Here is a 19,543-nt window from a genome sequence, read left to right as displayed (position 1 = left end):
ATGCAGTTTAGTGTTCCTGTGGACCTACACCTGAGCCGTAATTTTGATTATTTTATTTAAATCCCCCTCAGTTGCAGAACAGGAGGATCAGTAATAGTTGTGGAAGAACTTATCAGCTGTGTGAGCAGCAGAAGCAGAGAGGAGATGCCGGGATCGCTGATGCTTTTCCAGAGTGTTGTGGCCGTGAGAGAGTCGTAGAAGTTGTGGCCTTGAGGTACAGAGATTGTGCAGCGGGAAGCGATGTGGAGGCTAAAATCCCATGGGAGAGAGGAGCTCTCCAAGTTCTGTGCTGTGCTTTGGTTGCTTGCAAGCACCGGAATACGCAAGGAGTGAAGCGGACTCCCTGCACAGAAAGCACAAGCTCTGGAGGTGTGACCGGAGCAGTCAGGCATTTAAATCCAGAGGCAGGAAGTGGAAGCTGAACCAGCAGCGGATGGGAAGGAAGCATAGAGGTAGACCGTGAGTTTACATATGCAAGGTGATAATGGGGTCCTCTGTGACAGACCAGTGTCTGGAAATAGACATTTTGAATACCAAACTAATGAACTAAAGTACTTTTGGAATAATTCTTACATTAAGAGAAATGTGAAACCGAAAGATAACTACCATTGCCAAAGTAAAGAGAGGGCAATACTTGATCAAAGGAAGCAGTATTGCCTACGCCAAAGAAATGGTACAAGACCTGAAAACGATAACTACTATTGCCAAAGTAGAGGGGGTTGCAAAACTTGATGAGGAGAACCAGCATTGCCTAAGCAAAAGAGAGGCAATAATAAGAGGGAACACATTTTCCTAGAGAAAGAAAACGTAATCAGATATATTATCAGCAGTTATTTGGTGAAGCAAAAGAAACCCGAAGGTGGCAGGAAAGAAACCTTCCTTGTAATCATTATCAAGGGGGAGAGGAAAGGAACCTACATTGCTTATGGCAAATAAGTCAGAGGAACAAAGGGCATCAATGAGTATTATGTCCTTTTGAAAGAAGTTATAACTAAATGTTGATGAAGACCTTTATGAAGTTTTAAGTAGACCTCACCACTGAGTACTGGTAGTAGAAGTAGGAGTGTTATGCTAGCAGGTGGGTATAGCAGGAAAGGGACTTTTTAGTGGTTAGTCCTGGCAGGTTGGTGGACCAGGAAGAAGGCATTGAAGGACTACACTGTGGTTGAAGTTTGTGGTGGAAAGTATCAAGCTCACTAACATGTGAGGATTTAAACTATGCTAAAAACACATGCTGACAATCTTATTGTGTATGAAGAGAAATATATTGAACAATCATAGGTTGGAGAAGTTAACGGTCTTATGATTTTGCTGAAGCAGAAGATTGGGAACACTTTGAATAATCACTGTGGCAGAGAACCTTTTGTTGTGTTTGATCCAAGTGTCAATTGGAAAACGCATGCAATGAACAGAACTTTGTGTTACTCTTTCAAACAGACTTTGGATATTGAAAATAACTTTCTTGACTGGAACTTTGATCTAAGACTCCTGTGTTAATCCTGGGGAAGGAACCTTGGTTATAAAACTGTTTGGTTATAAAACTGTTTGCAAATAATTATATTGAGTTTGATCAGCCATCATTTCCACCTGAATGAGGCTGCGGTGAGTGATTCCTACACCCTGCGCTCCCGCCCTCATTTTGTAAAAACTTTTACCTTTGTTCGCTAATTTCATTGCATCTGCCACATTGCGGCCTGCTTTTTCTGATCCCTTTCACTTTCCCCTCCTTCCTGCATCCCTGCCACATCTCCCCATAGCCCTGATTGCCCTCTGTCTTGGATACTGCCTGAGTTGCAACCAAGTCGACACTCGGTGCGGCTCACTTCCACCTGAACCAGGCTGCAGGGAGTGATTCCTTCACCCTGCACTGCCGCCCTCATTTTTAAAAAACATTTGGCTTTGTCTGCTGATTTCTTTGCATCCGCCGCATCACAGCCTGCTTTTCCCGATCCCTTTCTCCTTCCTGCTTCCCTCCTGCCTCACTCTCCTCCCCAGGCCACTGAATGGGTGTGCTGCCCCACTTATTGGACCCAGCATGGCAAACCTCTGCCCATTGCAGCCCCCTTGGTTAAGGGCCCAGAGGCAAAGGGCAGCTCCCACAGTAGTAGCTCCTGAGGGTGTTTGCCAGTGTTCGCCGTGGGAGCATGCTGTGCAGCCATCAACCAGCAGCAACTGACAAGGTAAGAAATGTGTGGCCATGGGGAACAGCCATTATTGCTCCCTATTTATGAGTGCCTCCTATCTTACTACTCCTATTAGCTTTTGCCTACTGCACATCGCAGTTTATTTCACCCACTGCTGGCACTAGGTGAATCGTTTTAGTTAGCCATTGGGGGCTTACCCTCCTTCAGGAAAGTCGAATCTGTGTGTTTTTACAGTAGTGTTGTGTTTAGAAATGGCGCTTTTTCTTCTTCAGGAAAGTCGAATCTGTGTGTTTTTACAGTGCTGTTGTGTTTAAAAACGTAAGCTTCCATCTATCCCTCTATCTAGGATTTTCCCTCTATCACAATAACTTGCTTCTAGGCGTCCTGTTTTTCTGCTGTATGATGTAACCAAGGTCTTTTCCCCCTTCCCCTCTCTGACACTTGATCCTTGATTGTTGCTTTGCTGGTTGCTGTAGTTTGGTTTCGTGCACTGCATTTTCTCCCTCTTACCCTCTCTCCATGCTCTTCCTCAGTGGTGCTCTCTATCGCCCCATATTCTCTAACTGCTGTCCTATCACCTATCCTATCCCTCGAAGTATGGAAAGAAAAAGTTCAAGAAGGATCTCCTGGTCTCCAATCCAGGCCTCTCCCTCGCTGACAGCTATGTCAACACTTCTTCCTGGCAGACTTTCACCGACATCCTCTTTGTCGTCCCCTCTCCTGACTTTGGATTCCCCATATAGTCATGGTGATCTCCCCTTTTTCTTCCTCTCCCATTAATGGTGGCACCTGCTGGGAAGTACTCTTAGCATCCTTCCTGTGCTCTAGGGACATCATTAATGTCTACCTAAATGGCATTGTTAGGGTCCAGGGCTCTCAGCCCAACATCCTCCTTCTGTCTCTCATCAACTTCTCCCCTTCTCCTGCCACTCCTCCTTCCGTCTCCCCTCTGGCCCCTCCGACGGGTCTACCACACTCTCGGAAAACCTTAAAAAGTGGCAACCTGCTCCACTTAGCTACTGTGAGACAGGCATGGTATCAAGAGAGACACAGACTCAAAGATGTTAGTTTCAAAACCTTTATTTTCTAAAGTTCTTGGGTTGGTGTAATGCCTAGCTGGCCCTAACTCTAAATGGATGGTTCCCTTAACTGATGTTTCTAAGGGCCATCGATGTCTAAGAGTACAAAACGATAGTCAGTATGTGTCTAAACCTATGCTTGCCGTCACTCTTTACAAAAGTGTGTTAGGAAGTCTTCAAAAAGGAAAAAAGGTGTTCAACAGAAAATAATAAACCAAGGTAGGTTTTAGGTGACTTTCTTGCCAGGTGTGGGGTGGTCAGCTTCACAAAAATGAGTTCAATCAACAAAGGGCTGTTCATCTGACCTTCTTCATAGTTCTTGTCGCAGTCTTACACTTGCAAATGTCTCAAGTTCTTTGGGATTGCCTTCCCCAAGCTTTAGCTCGTCCAAGTTCCAAAACACGATAAAAAAATATATATATACACAGTTCCTTTCCAAGCTCCTTGGGGTTCCCTTCCCCAAGCTTCAACTCTTTCAGCATCAAAACCAATAAGTATTCAACTTTGTTAGGGCACTCAGAGTTCCCTTCCCCAAGTTTCAATGTCTTCAGTGTCACAAAATAATAGGTATTGCACTTTGTTAGGCATCTCAGGGTTTTTCTTCCCCAAGTTTAGGCCCCTCTTGGATTCAAACACAAGTTCAGTTTGTCAGGATGTACCTTTCCTTTTATATTCAGTTTTTTCATTCACATTTTACATGTGGGGTACAATCAGAGACTTTAGAAACCGCAAGGTTCTTTGCTTTTAATGTGCATACTTGCACCTGTTCATTTTCTTCCTCTGCCTCTACACACTTTACATACTTTCCTTCCCTTAACGTGCACACTTGCACCTGTTCATTTTCTTCCTGTGTCTATGCACTCTTTTACGCTCTTTAAATGTCTTTACTTTCCTTTTGCATGGCTAGCGCCTTTTTGCTTCTTTCTGCTTTCCTTAAACGCCTTTCTTAAGCTTCCTCTCACTTTCTGCTCTGTGCCACTTTATAAACTGTCTTTCTCCCCCTCCGCTCCAATCAATCGCGCGCTCCTGAGTTTTTCTCTCACTGACATGAAACTCACCAGGCAGCGTTACGTTGATAAGCGGTCTCTCTGGATACACAGGGCTGAGGTAAGGGTCTCACCACCTGCCCCTCAGACACACTTGAGACAGGCACCAGTTCCAAGGGAACAAGCATTTCGCTGGATACCAATAGCAGGATGCAGGCTGCCTCGCTCCAGCTCCTTGAAGGCATGTCTTCCTAGCCACGCTGCAGCCCCTCACAAACACTGGGCCAGCGTTTCGGCATGCCGTTCTCCTCCATGTTTCAGGTCCTGCTGCTCTCTGCCCCTTGGCCTCTCTGGTCTGGACAACATCCCTAACTTGCTCACTCCTCTGTGAAAAACCAAACCTTTTATAGTTTAACAGTCAAGTGGAGTGAGGTATGAGTGTTCATTATCAAACGCCTGACCGTGTCTGACTCTATTAGTGGGACAACTTGTGTTCTTTCTACAGTAGGTTCCCTTACTTTCCCCATATTGTTTCCATGGGTAATCTTCACTGATGCTTGTTGCATCCTCCTCGTCTCAGTATTTGCTGGAAATGGGGAGGGGGAGATGGGGTGAAATTGAAAATACCCCATGAAGGCTGAGGGACAATGGTTATGCTATTATTGGGAATGGGGGAATACCATGTCTCCTCCCAATCCCTTGTGACCCTCAACTCAGGTGATCCTCCCTTGCTTGTCCACCCCCAGGATAGGGATTCAAAAGCGATGGCCCTTCCCAGTCCACTTGAATGGAACATCCCGAAGGAGTAGGTGGGTGAATACCGTCTGGTTTCTCACAAACCTTTCCCCTATGCGGTTTGGACTGAATTGCTTATGTGATCATCCTACTTGATCGCTCCTCTGCTTTCGACACAGTCAACCATACCACCCTGCTCAATTGGCTCTGTGACAACCTGGGTATCACCAATCAGGCTCTGGCCTGTCTGACCTCTTTTTTCTCTGATCGACCCTCCCAGGTACAACTTGGGTCCTTCCTATCTTCTATCTCCCTCTCTACCGGTGGTGTTCCCCAGCGGTCTAACTTCTCGCCCTGGCTTTTCAACCAATACCTAGCAACTCTCGCATACTGCATTTCCACCTTCTGATCAAATTTCCAGTGCTATGCTGATGACACCCAACTCATTTTCCCAGTGGATGCAAGGATTAAATTTAAAACCCTTTGCATTGTCCACAAGGCTTTTTGGGGTCTGGGTCCAAAATACCTTCAATTATCCCTCCGCAAATACCTCTCCTCTCGAGCCCTTCGCTCCTCTACCTCTAACTCCCTCAGGGTCAGACGTTTTTCAAAGAAACAAGCTGGAGGTAGATCTGTCTTTGGCTGGGGCCTCCCTTTGGAGCTGCCTCCCTGCCACCTTGAAACTTGAGGAGAACCATCTACGGTTCCGGAAGCTCCTCAAGACCTTCCTCTTCGCTTCTGCCTTTGCCCCGCTTCTCCCCTGCTGATCTGCCCTCTCCCTTGGCACTGTGCACCTGGCCACCCTCTGTCCTTCGGGCCCAGGTAACTGCTCACCCTGCCCTCCTCCTGCACTGCCTCCGGGCCACCCCTTGCACTGGGACCTGTATCTGTACCCATACAGTTCCCCACCCACTTTTCTTCTGCACTTATCTGATACACCCTATCTGACTAACCTAGCACCTTTGCCTCTCACAAGCTACACTACCACCCTTTTAAATTATTTATTTCCTTCTGTTCTCTCCTATGCTGTGCACTTTCCCCCTTTTTCCCTTCCCCATGCACTTCCCCCTTTTCTCTTCCCCATGCACTTGTGCGTTCTCAATGTCACTGGACCTAGTAAGATCGTTGTTTTTGCTTCTCCCCTGTTCCACTCCCTTCGCCTGTTTGCGCTCTGAATCACTTGTGTAAGAGCGTGATATAAATAAGATATATCATATCATGATATATCCTATCATATATATCTCACAAACCCTTCCCCTATGCGGTTTGGACTGAATTGCTTCACTGGGGAAACGCGAAAGAGAATCTACATTTCCTTGTCCCTTGCCCTTTTGATGTTCCAGAGAAACAATAGGGTTCAAAGTCCAAGAACCATCACATAACCCTTGGGTTGGATTCTTTCCTTCGATTGATCCATATTGGGGGGAGTGGTCGGTGATCAATCTACATTTCCATCCCAACAAGTAATACTTGCAATGTATGATGGCCCACATGATCGCTAAAGTTTCTAATTAAATCACTGAATGGTTATTTCCCAAGGAAACAGTTTTCGACTAGTACATAGAATGAAATGTTCTAGCCCATCATGGTTCTGTTCTGAGATAATACTGCATCTAAACCAGTCAAAGAAGCATCAGTTGTAATATGAAGTCGTTAAAAGTCTGTTACCTTGAGAATAGGGCTTTGACATAATGTTTGTTTCAGGGCCCGATAGCATACTTTGACCTCCTCATCCCATTGCAGGGTTTGGGGTTCTGCTTTTTGTAGTTTGTCGGTCAACCTAGCTGTTTTATCTGAACAATTGGGTATGAATCTCTGATAGTACCCAATCAACCCTAGAACAGATCTTAAATCCTTTTTAGTTTTGGGGATAGGGGAATCTAAGACAGCTCTAATTTATTCCTCTTGAGGTTGAACACTGCCATTCTTTCGACAAAGAACCCTAAGTATTTCACAGCAGGTTGAGCTAACTTGCACTTTCTGAGGTTGGCTGTTAACCCCGCTTTTCATTAGGCTCTTATTATAGTGTACAGATGGTACAAATGGTCTTCCCAGTTTGGACTGTGGCTTGCAATGTCAACGATGTATGTCCTGCAAATTTCCGAATAAATGTTGGAGAATCTTATCCATCAACCTTTGGAAAGTTGCTGGGGCACCAGGTAACCCGAATGGTAAGACTGGTATAGACCTATCGGGTGGCAAAGGCAGTCTTGTCTTTATCTGGTCCATGTAGTGGGGCATGTCAATACCCTTTTTTTAAGTCTAGGGTGGATAAATAGACTGCACTACCCAATTTATTGATAAGATCGTCAATACGAGGCATTGGGTAGGCGTCGAAGGCTGAGGTGTAATTCACCTTTTGGAAGTCTATACAGAACCTTGAACCTTTGTCTGACCTTTCCACTAGCACAATGGAGGTGGACCAGGGACTAGTAGATGGTTCAATTATGTTAGCCTAGAGCATTTACTCTACTTTGATTATATTACTACGGGCAAGATAGAAAGACCTAGGCTGTTGGGCCTTTGGTGTGGGTTGCACACCCTGATATCCACTGTGGTTATAATTTCTTGTTTGAACAGTCAAAGATGCATTTCTACAGGCATCAGGTAGTCGATGCGGTTTAAGATGTACTACCTTGCCTACAGAGGTGCGGATGTGATGGTATTTTCCTTACACCCTGCCAGGCTTTTCACAGAACACATCAGCGAATTGTTCTAGCAATTCAAGGAGATCTTGTTGTTGAGTGTCAGTAATATCAGAAGGAATTAGAGTATTATTATTCACCTCTTCCGGTATCATGCAAGATAACACTGTGGCATTAGATTCAGAGGGGTTCTCCTTCCACTCTTTTAATACATTTAATGGTAGATTTGCATCTTCTGGCGATGGTCTGGTTGGGCGATCTTATAATTACATGGTCCTATCTTGTCCATACCTCATGCCCATGCCATTTAGAAATAAGTTTGTTATCTGAGGTGGGGAGAAGTACAAGGATTTTTTTTCCCAATGGAAAATGAACTAAGGGATACCTTCTAATCAGATGCTTTCTGTTGGCTTCGGGCTCTACTAATGTGATCTTGTACCAGGGATTGAACGGTTGCCATATGTCCTAGTGGAGTCTGTCAAATCAAAATGGCCTATGCTAATAATACCTAATGCCTGCCCTATCTCTTGTACAAAAAGTGTAAAAAAGGAGAAATGTATCCAAAGGAAAAATCAGTGTTCAAATAATAAATGCAGTTGAGTCCCCGCATTATACCTCACGCAGTAAGGCTGTCCCTGTAGGCAGGATGACGCACTATGGCTAGGTTTCCAACACTATAAGCAGTTCAAAAACCGTGTATTGAGGCCCGCCTGACTTTCCACATTAAAGTCTCTTTCTTGACTTTCAAAATTGTATTTAAACACAAAGTTTGCAAAAGTCCCCCTCTGCCGGGCTCAGAACGTTCAGCACACAGTTCAATTTAGGTTCCCCTCTGCCGGGCTCAGACCTCTCACATCAAAGTTCAACACAAACTTGCAAGGGCGCTCCCTTCCCCAAGCCTATTGTATTTCGGTTCTCCCTCAATCGGGGTCGGACCACTTTCGAATGTCTAAGACTTTCGAATGTGCATAGCTCTCTTTACAGACCACTGCAGGACCACTTCCACTCAAAGTTCACGTTTACTCTTGCTTCATTCACTTTTCCAATTCAGGAGTCAAGGTTAGTACCACAGGTTTGGCCTCGCCTCTTCAACTCTGCCTTTTACCTGGGAGGGTCACTGGCATCCTTGAAACACAATGCAATCTTCACTTGTGGGATCTGGCCTTCTCCACATTTCTTTCACGTTCTGTCAGAGGCAACTACCTCCACTTGGGAACCCTTAGGGTCTTCGGCCCACTGCTCTTGTTCGTTGGTCGGTTGCTCCTTTCCAGTAGGTGTGTCCTTGTCCCGGAAGCGCTGCTTGTATTCATGTTCCTCCTTGCTCATAGATTGTCTTTAGGTGTTGCCTTTTATTCATTTGAGGAGAGCTAACTGGTATCGGTGCACTGAGTGTAAAGTGCCTGACTTTGCCTGACCCGATAAACAGGACATGTCCAGTACAATGTGAAAGAGTTAGTCTGGTTACTCTGTCACCCTCTTCCTTGACCCAGTGTTTGTGTAAAAAGGGTGCGGGGGGATTTGGGACTTTGGAAAATTTTAAAAAATAGGTTGGGGTAGATGAACAAAAAAGGGGGAATACTGAGTCTCATAAATGGCTGCCTCACCCCCACTCCCCGAAGACCCCTCACCCAGGTGATCCTCATGCACTGGTCCACCCCCAGGAACTGGATCCAAAAGCGATGGCCGTGTCCTGGCCACCTGGATGACAAGTCCCCGAGGACCAGCAGGTGAGACACCCTTTGGTGTATCAAAGTACCTTCCCATGGAAAAGGTCATTAGGCAGTGCTTATTCTCGCAGAGGGGCTCCCGTACCTCTTTTTCTATGTTTAGGGAACTTTGGGTTGGTCACCCAGGGTTATCCAGACGTGGACCCCTTGCTCACTGTGCTCGGAGAGGCACAGCTCCACCTCACTGATGTGGCCCGACTAGGCCGAAACACGTGTCTGGGGTTGCTGTTGCTACTCTTGTTCAAAGGAGGATTGCCTAGCATTTCGGTGCTGGACTGCTCAAGTGGGGGGGGCAAAGACTGATATGCAAATGGCTATTCCTCCTTTGTGAAAGGTACAGTGAAGTAAAATGTGGCTGTGGACTCTCGAGTGGGTACTTTCCCACAGAACAGGTAATAAGGCTGTGTTCATTCTCGCAGAGGGGCACCCGTACCTCTTTTTCTTCGGATAAAACTAGGTTGGACATCAGCTTCACAAAAGCCTAATCACCTCTTTGCTAAGGATAGGCAACATCATACTTTCAAGTATCCCTTGACCTTTTTGATCCCCTGCCTGAATCTGAAAGACCTCTTCCCCATGGTTATGGAGTAGTACCTTCACATCCCCTCTAAAATCAGGGTAGATCACCTTGGCCAGGACATAGATGCCAAACTTCCATGCAAGTCCTGACTTGGGTGCCAACCTGATGTAGGTTCCGGGAGGTGGAATAAGAACAAGATCAGTTGGGATGAGACGTCTTTCTTTTGGCAGAATGGTTTTGGCCCGGCTACTATAAAGATGTCATGCTTATGCCTGGTAACAGACTTCCACCGGGAGCATCCTGAGAAGCCGTGCCCCTGTGGGAACCTCCCGGGGGGGGGGGGTGCTGTCATGCTCACAGGACCCCAGGGACACAAAACTCCTGCCAGGACCTCTATGGTCACCATTAGAGCCCCAGGACATATGGGACATATAGTGCCAGGAAAACCCCAGGATTAATGGGAGCAACAGTGACTGACGCAGGCACAGGGGTGGCCTGCCTACCTGTGTGCAATGCTAGCACAGGTACCACTTCCAAACTAGTGCTGCTTCACACCCATGCACAAGACTGGTGCAAGTGCCACCTCCAAACTGGTGCCACTCCTCACCCTACATGGCAGCTGAAAGCCCTGCTCCCAACACCAGACTAAAGCCCTCCAGCTACCATGGGTGTGTTTGGCTCAAGGCTATATAAGCCACACCCTGCTGACCACGCCCTGCTTCACGTTATTCCTGCTCAGCTGCTAACGCTTACTGAGTCAGCCTCAGGCTCATCAGCTAACGCTTCTCAGCCTCCCACACACTTGCAAAGGAAAGAAGGACACTTAACATGACAATACTTACCAAGCTCATTACGATCCTATCCGGCATCACCCACGAACTTGGAACCCCGGCATCCATGAACCTGGAAAGAAGAAACGAGGGAGATTAAGGTTAGTCTGTACTTGCCAGACTAATCCTGGCACCATGCACATTCTGCAAGGGCTAGGGGCGACATAAACAGGAGCCCATTAAATGCACAAGGAAAGAACTGCATAATTCAAGAACCAGGTGCACTAGGAAGGAAAAGACTGCATAGCACAAGGCCACGTTGCCAAAAGCAGATACAGAGGAAAGAGACACACTCCAGAAGTGGAACAAAGACACAGCAAAAACAGAGACATTAAAGGACACACTGAAATAACCCAGGAGCACAAGGCGAGCAACAGCCAATGAAGGAACTGGCGACAGTTGCCCCCCCCCCCCCCCGGAAAACCTAGCAAAGCGGCATTCGCATTCAGAGGGAAGTCCAACCTCCACCCACCGACTTACGGACGGGAGGGAGTGGGAGGTGGGGGATAAGCACATGCACCAGGGTAATTGTACCTTACCTTCCTAGGGAAAACCGCAGCATTAGTTGGAGGACCACCGCCCAAGGGGGACCACCAGAAATACTACAATGAACATATCCAACCCCTCCTCCCCTAAACTCGCCAGCACGTTCTCATTTTGCTGCTCTGGCTTTGAGTGGTGAGGAACTAGCAATGAGGGACCCAGGTGCTACCACAGTGATGGCAGGTAAGTGTTACAGAACGTGAAGCCCACAATTGAGACCCTGCCTGAGTGTCATTGAGCCCTTGGACATAGACCAGTTAGTGGTAGTTTTGGGAGAACTCAGAGCCGAGGTGCACATGGCCCGGTCAGAAACCAATGCCCTAATGTGGGAACTAGTGGTCAACAGAGATTGCACTGAATACTTGGCCAAGCACCTCCGGCAAGCAGGGCATGTCCCGTTACTGGGACCACGCATCCCATCGGCACCGCAGCCAATGCCTATCCAGGTTTTTGCCCCCACCGGCATTCGCCTAACTCCTCCTCCAGAAAATTTTTCCAGTGATCAACACAAATATGCTGTGTCCATGAACCAGTGTAGGTTCCATTTCCATTGTAGGCCAGGGGCTTTTCCCAACAACTAATCAAAAGTGGCCTTTGTATTGTCTTATTTGGGCGGTCATGCAGCAAATTGGTACGTCCCGTTAGTGGACAGAGACAACCCAATACTACGCAACTTCCCCGACCTTCAACGAGAACTAAAAAAATTGCTCGCCTGAAAGACACAAGGATGAGGCCCTTCACAACGAGTTGCTGTCCCTTCTCCAGGACCTCCTGGCTTACATCGCCACCTTTAATAGGCTGGTGGCAGAGACTAATTGTCCAGAAGAGAAACTAATGACATTATTCCATAGGGGACTTAGGGGAGAATTCAAGGATGTATTGGCCCAGGTAGTGAACCCTCCAGACCGCTGTTCAGAATACATAGACTTGGTGATACAGCTAGACCACCGATCACGTTCGGAGGCATGCCCCCTCTGTGTCCGCCCGAAGGAACCCACTCCACATCATATGGAAAACACACGGGGACCTATACAGTTGGGCAGAGTGCAGGGCCCACTGACAAGAGAAGAGCGGGAGAGGCGTAGACAGCAACAACTGTGTTTGTACTGCGGCAAATCTGGCCACTTCTATGAGAGTGTTCTGCCAAAGCACCAAGGAAAACGGTAGGATCTGGGGACACGGCACAGAGCACTGAGGCCTTGGGAAACAGGCCAGCCCCATAAGCATAGAGGCCCAATTGTCGAGCAAACACAAGGATTCAGCGGTCTCGCACGTTTCTATACCTGTAGTGCTCATCAGTCCCCATCAACCACAGCAAATACACGCTCTCGAAGCTTACATGGATTGCGGGGCTGCTGGCAATTACATGAATTACACAATGGCCCTGAGTACTGGAATCCCATTACGAATGAAAGCCACAACAGAAAATTTAGTAGCTGTAGATGACACGCAGCTATCGTCCGGGCCAGTAACCCAGTGTACATAGGAAATTGTGTTGCTCTGCCAGGATGGCCATCAGGAGCATATCATGTTCAACCTCATCCATACCACACAATTCCAGGTCATGGAGTCCCACAATCCAAGCATCGACTGGCAAGCCCGAACGCTGACCTTCTCGAGTGACTGTTATTAAAGACAAACAACTCAAACCTGATTACCTATCACCAAACCAGACAACGGACCCAGCCTTGTTTTGAGCCTGGTGGGGGCATTACCATCCAAATATGAAGATTACCAGGACGTATTCCACAAACAACCTTGCCTCTGCACATACCTTATGACTGTCAAATTGACCTCGTACCGGGGGTGCAAACAACAGGCAGTCACATCAATGCCCAAACTAAGCAAGAAATGAACACCTCTGAGCATACCTAGACCAATACCTGGCTAAGGGTTTTATACGACCGTCCAAGTCCTCTGCGGCCTCACCCCTCACCTTCGTCCTGAAAAAGGAGGGGGACCTATGTACCTGTATAGACTACAGAGCTCTAAACCAGGTTACGGTAAAAAAAACAGATACCACCTGCCCTTGATTCCCGTGCTCTTGGACCAAGTAAAATATGCTACCATCTACACGAAATTGGACTTAAGAGGGGTGTTAGGCAAGATTGTATGCAGTATCCTTTGGGTGCACTACAACAACCTCGACCTCCTGGCAACAGGAACGCAACCTTTGGAATAAGTCTGTACTACACAGGTTGGTAGCGTGTTGAGCAGCCAGGCTTATCTCAAGAGGGGTCAATGTGAGCTGTAGGGGAGTTACAGAGATTCACAGTGATAAGTATTCAAATAAACTCTTACACACAAGGTTTCTTGATTAAACAATTATTAGTTTATTTACCAGTCAGTTAAAATGAACCTTCTTCAGAAGGGAGCAATATATAGCAAAACACAAATTCACTCCAACAATACACACTCTTAGTTTTCTAAATCAGCAAATATCCATTTGGGATAACATACAGGCACTACCTACACCCTCAGTTGACTTCAATAGTTGGGGTGCTGATGATCTTAATGTATCACTGTTGCATTTAGAATACCCTTGAGATGAGTATTCAAGAAAAGAGAGTTCAGAATAAAACAAGTATTCACACAGTTATCCTTAAGCAGGTAAGTACTTTCAAAATAACCCCACAATGCAAAATCAGTTAAACCTTTCCTGGAAGGAAGGCAACACACATAAGCAAGCTAGAGAAGAGTCATTCAGGGAGCCAGGCCAGCCAATTTTAAGTTGGTAAAAGTCAAGGTGAACAGATGCACTTCTTGCAGGTAAGTAGAAAGTATTTCACAATGTTTAAAACTTCTTTGTAGAATAGAAGAAAACAAAGTAGGGCCACGAGCTGATTAGGCTTGTGAGGTAGAGAAGCTGCAAGCAACTCTACAAGAGCAACAGAGACAAGTCTCTAACGAGGACAAGCAAGGCACCACAACAAGAAAAGAACAGCAGGTGACTTCTGTTCCTGTGCAGATCCTGGTGTTCCTGGGCCTCAGTCGTGGGGACAAAAGGGAGGACATCTGTGGACTCATGCACTGTAATAGGACGGTCACGGACCACAACCGGAAATCTTCAAACAAGTGGCACTTCGGTGTTTCAGCAACTCGTGTCTACTGAAAATAGCACCATCGCGGTTCCTGGCTGTCGAGAGGGACTTTCCTTGCATCTGGGGTCCCGCACTCTGTTGAGGGGGCTCAGGCTCAGTCAGTCCTGCTCCCTGGGAGTCCAGAGGATCTTCCTGGAGCTCTTGGCCAGCTTAAAAGCAACGCACACGATCTGGTGTTCCTCTCCGTGGCTATTCAGTTCCAGCAGCAACTGCAGTGGAATTTCAACCAGCTCCGAGAGGATGTCCAAGTGGCTTACTTTGGAGTTGATTGGTCCTACCAAATCAAAGGGAGAAGTTGTCCTTGCAGGGGCCTCTCTGTCAATATGAATTTGGAGTTTCAGCACAGCAGCAGGGCTTCACTGGGCAAACCAACGGTCCAGGAGTTGCAGCAGGCGTCCTCTTCAAGTTCTTCTTCGGATTCCTTCGTCCAGTGGTCGACTCTGCTTTCCAAGCCAAAAAGCTTTGCCTTTAATGCAGGTTCCTCACATTCATTCCAGCCTAGCTGTCAGTCACCCAGCAGGGTGGCTGTCCTTTCCGGACAGCCAGCTGTCCAATCACCTAAGAGTGCATTCCTGTCTCCTAGGAGACTAAGCACAGAGAGTTTTGGGCACCTCCCTCGCTTCCTGCCCCCGCCAGACACCCTAGAGCCAGAGGCTGGCTTCACTCGTGAATCCCGCCAAAGGCAAAATGAACAAAGGGACCAAACCTGGTTTTGCGGACAGAGTAAATCTCAAGAAGGACCTTTCCACAAAGAAATGGCAAAAAAAGGAGACCGGGCCATTTTGACAAAAATGGCACCCATGGGTGCTTTACCGTGGCTGCAAACGCAGCCTGTAGTAAAAACCTGCAATGGTAGTTAAAAGTAAACCACTGTCAGCAGCCATTCATCGAGGAAAGGGTAACCAACACTTTACATGAGAAGCTAGACAAGGGGGATTCTAAGTAACCCCTCCAGCACCCTATGGTAAGATAGTGTGTGCTGGGTCTAGAAAGTTACAAATGTAAGTAAAGTCAATTTCACTTTACTGCTCTTGGAAACAGGAGTTTATGCAAGAGAAGGTATTTAATCCTTTGGGAAATCTGAAAGACTTCCCTGTGCCACTGCACCGAAGGTGCTGTGTGACACAATGTAAAAAGATGATACCTATCAAGTTTGACAGACTCCACAACCAAAAGAAACAATGTTCAAAATCACATTAAAATACATGAGAGAGTGGGGGAAAAAAGGGTCTCGCTCTCTCCAGGTTAATAATTCAAGTCCTCAAAATCCAGCAAAGTTGCTGGGGGTCTCTAAGGTGGAGAGGAATTAGCACATTTCTGAGAATTCTCCCTAACAAGGGGCATACCACTTGGTGCGTGCGAAAAGCAGAGACCAATGGAAGACCACCTTCCACACCAAGTTTGGGTTATAGGAGTATACTTTTGGCCTCTGCAATGCCTGATCGGCCTTTCAATACTTCATGAAGGGCGTACTGCGTGAGCTCCTGGACGTCTGTGCTATAGTGTTTATAGACAACATCTTGATCTATTCCGCCTCACCGACAGACCACGTACAACATGTGAGAGCCGTCTTGGAGAAACTATACCAACACAGGATTTATGCGAAACTGGAGAAATGCACCTTTCATACCACCAAAGTCAAGTTCCTGGGATTCATTCTGACATCGCAGGGGATTCGTGTGGATAACTGTAAAGTTGAGGCTTTTCTCCAGTGGCGGTTTCCTGCCTCTGGTAAATCAGCCCAGCGCTTCCTTGGATTTGTTAACTTTTACCGGCGATTCATACCAAAGTTTTCTAATACCATGCATCCCATCACTTCCCAACTCTGCAAGAACAAGACCTTTTCCTGGCTCACATTTCGCGCTCTAAAACACTGCTTCACAATGGCCCTGTTCCTCCAACACCCGAAGCCAGACCTTTCCATATGTAGTGGAAACCGATGCATCCAACGTTGCCATGGGAGCCGTGCTTTATCTGCGGGACCCCGACACCGAGCAAATGCACCGGTTGCCTTCTGTTCATATATACTTTTATCGACCAGCCATTACCCACAAACTGACAGACTGCGAGGACAAATAAAACACTAGAACAATACCTCTGCTGCATGTTCACACAAACTAAAATTGGGTTGACCTCTTGTGAATAGCGGAATATGCATACAACAATACCTTGCACAGTTCCACTGGGTTCACACCATTCTATCTGCTATGTGATAGGCACCCCCTGAACAACAATGTATGACCTTCTGGAATCTCTTGAGATGCCGGCCGTCACAACCTTACACAACACTAACCAACACACGCTGACTGAGGCCACCAAGCATCTACAAAGAGCTAAGGAAGCCTACAAAAGGTTTGCAGACAGGAAAAGGGAGAAGGCTCCCAAATATCAAGTTGGCGATAAAATGTGGTTAGGTACAAAAAAACCTACAACTCAAAGGTCCAAAGAAATTCCACTCCAGATACATAGGTCCTTACATTATTAGCACCCTGGTTAGCCCAGTAGCAATGAAACTGACATTACCCCCTTCTTTGCACATACACCCAGTGTTCCACGTCTCATTGTTAAAACCTGTATACATGTATACCTGGGGATCCGCAGCTCTGTGACGCAACCATTTCTGATTCACTGTGAGGATAACAACCTGGAGTATGAAGTGCTTGCTGTATTAGACTCAAAACATGTGCAGAGCACACTATACTACGTGATTGACTGGAAGGGATATGGGGTTGTAGATAGAACCTGGGAACCAGCGTCCAATGTACACGCACCACGCCTGGTAACACACTTCCACTGGGAGCATCCCGATAAGCCGCTCTCCATGGGGACCTCATTGGGGATCTTCGGGGGGGTGCTGTCATTCCCACAGGGCCCCAGGGACCCACAGCACCAGCCAGGACCTCTATGGTCACCATTAGAGCCTCTGGGACATATGGGAGCAACAGTGACACAGGTACATGGGGAGGCTGGACTTCCCGTGTGCAATGCTGGCACAGGCACCACCTCCTAACTGGTGCCACTCCTCACCCAACATGGTCGCTGAAAGCCCTGATCCTAACACCAGCCTAAAGCACTCCAGCTACCATAGGAGTGGTCGGCTCAAGGCTACTTAAGCCACACCCTGCTTCACGTTATTCCTGCTCATCAGCTAACGCTTACTGAGTCAGCCTCCGGATCAGCAGCTAATGCTTCCCAGACTCCTGCACACCTGCAAAGAAAAGAAGAAAACTTAACAGGACAATGCTTACCAAGCTCATCACGACCCCATCCGGCATTACCCACAAACCTGGAACCCCGGCATCCATGAACCTGGAAAGAATAAACAGGGGAGGTTAAGGTTATTCTGTACTTGCCAGACTAATCATGGTGCTGCATGCATTTTGCTGGGGCTATGGGCAACATAAACAAGAGAGAGCCCATTAAATGCACAAAGAAAGGAAAGGACTGCATAATTCAAGAACCAGACACACCAGGAAGGAAAAAACTGCATGGTACAAGACCACGTTGCTAAAAGCAGATACAGAGGAAAAAGCCACACTTCAGAAGTGGAGCAAAGACACCACGAAAACAGGGACATCTGACACTCTGAAAAAAACAAGAACACAAGCTACCCTAACAGCCACCGCAGGACTGGGTGAGCAACAGACAGTGAAGGAACTGGCGACAGGTGCCCCCTGACAACCTAGCGCAGCAGCATTCATATTCAGAGGTAAGTCTAGCCTCCACCCACTGACATACAGATGGTTGGGAGTGGGATGTGGGGGATAAGCACATGCACCAGGGTAATGGTACCTTTTATATTCCAATGGAAAACCGCAGCATTAGCCGGAGGACCACAATCCAAGGGGGACCACCAGAAATACTACACTAAACATATCCAACCCCTCCTCCCCCAAACTCAGCAGTGCATTCTCATCTCGCTGCTCGGGCTTGGGGTGGTGGGTGGTGAGGAACTAGCAACGAGGGACACAAGCACTCCTGCAGAGGTGGCAGGTAAGCGTTACAAAAGATGAAACCCAACTGTGGGGTTGGAGGGTCTATCACTTAACTTCTCATATTTCAGAGTCCCTCAACTTGTTTCAGTTGAGTTGTATCCCACCGCTGACACCATATTTGAGACGGGCATGGTATCAAGAGAGACACAGACTCTAAGATGTTAGTTTTAAAACGTTTCTTTTCTAAACTTCTTGGGTTGGTGTAATGCATAGCTGGCCCTAACTGTAATGGGATGGTTCGCATAACTGATGTTTCTAAGGGCCGTCGATGTCTAAGAGTCCAAAACAATAGTCCGCCTGTGTCTAAACCTATGCCTGCCCTCGCTCTTTACAAAAATGTGTTAGGAAGTCTTCAAAAATGAAAAATAGTGCTTTAACAGAAAATAGTAAACCACGGTTGGTTTCAAGTGACTTTCTCACCAGTTGTGGGGTGTTCAACTTCACAAAAATTAGTTCAATCAACAAAGGGCTGTTCATCAGACTTTCTCCATAGTTTTTGTCGCAGTCTTACACTTTCAAATGTCTTAAGTTCCTTTGCGATTCCCTGCCCCAAACTTTAGCTCTTCCAAGTTCCAAAACACAATTTAAAAAAAAGAAATATACACAGTTCCTTTCCAAGCTCCTCAGGGTTCCCTTCCCCAAGCTTCAACTCCTTCAGCATCAAAACCAATAAGTATTCAACTTTGTTATGCCACTCCGGGTTCCCTTCCCCAAGTTTCAATTTATTCAGTGTCACAAAATAGGCATTCCACTTTGTTAGGCCTCTCAGGATTTTCCTTCCCCCCAGTTTAGTGCCCTCTTCGATTCAAACACAAGTTCATTTTGTCAAGTTGTACCTTTCCTTTTATATTCAGTTCTGTCATACACATTTCACGTGTGGGGTACAATCAGAGACTTTTGAAACTGCCAGGTTCTTTGCTTTTCCTAGGCGTGACCACTCTGATCGGTATGCCCTCTCTTTATTCCTTTCTCTTTCCTGCACCCCTTTCTTACTTTCTTTTGTTTCTCTTACTTTCTTGTGCACTCTTGCAACTTCCTCTGCTTTGTTCTATCGGTATTGTGCCCCTTGCACACTTTCTACACTTTCCTTTCTTTAGCATGCACACTTGTACCTGGTTAATGTGCACACTTCTACCTGTTTGTTTTCTTCCTGTGCCTCTGCACACTTTACATATTTTCCTACCCTTAACATGCACGCTTGCACCTGTTTATTTTCTTTGTGTTTCTGCACACTGTTA

At 46.8% G+C, this 19,543-nt stretch overlaps 1 protein-coding gene across 3 annotated transcripts in view; it reads right to left on the bottom strand.

Moving 5' to 3' along the window:
* PIDD1 (p53-induced death domain protein 1) overlaps nucleotides 1–19,543 on the bottom strand; it is a 602,358-nt gene that overhangs the window by 479,387 nt on the left and 103,428 nt on the right. The window contains exons 2-3 of one of the 3 annotated variants that reach the window (XM_069624025.1): nucleotides 17,559–17,619; nucleotides 10,679–10,739 (exon numbers count right to left, since the gene is read on the bottom strand). The exons of 1 other annotated variant lie outside the window; for it this stretch is intronic. The gene's annotated coding sequence lies outside the window, so the exon portion shown is untranslated. The remainder of the gene's footprint in view (nucleotides 1–10,678; nucleotides 10,740–17,558; nucleotides 17,620–19,543) is intronic. One more of the 3 variants, XM_069624027.1, reaches the window with a different exon arrangement.

The sequence above is a fragment of the Ambystoma mexicanum genome, chromosome 11, assembly GCF_040938575.1.
Source record: "Ambystoma mexicanum isolate Mex_15411 chromosome 11, UKY_AmexF1_1, whole genome shotgun sequence".
Taxonomy (NCBI): Eukaryota; Metazoa; Chordata; class Amphibia; order Caudata; family Ambystomatidae; genus Ambystoma; species Ambystoma mexicanum.
Note: the sequence above shows the minus strand (reverse complement) of the source record. Positions and strands in the feature narration are given on the sequence as shown.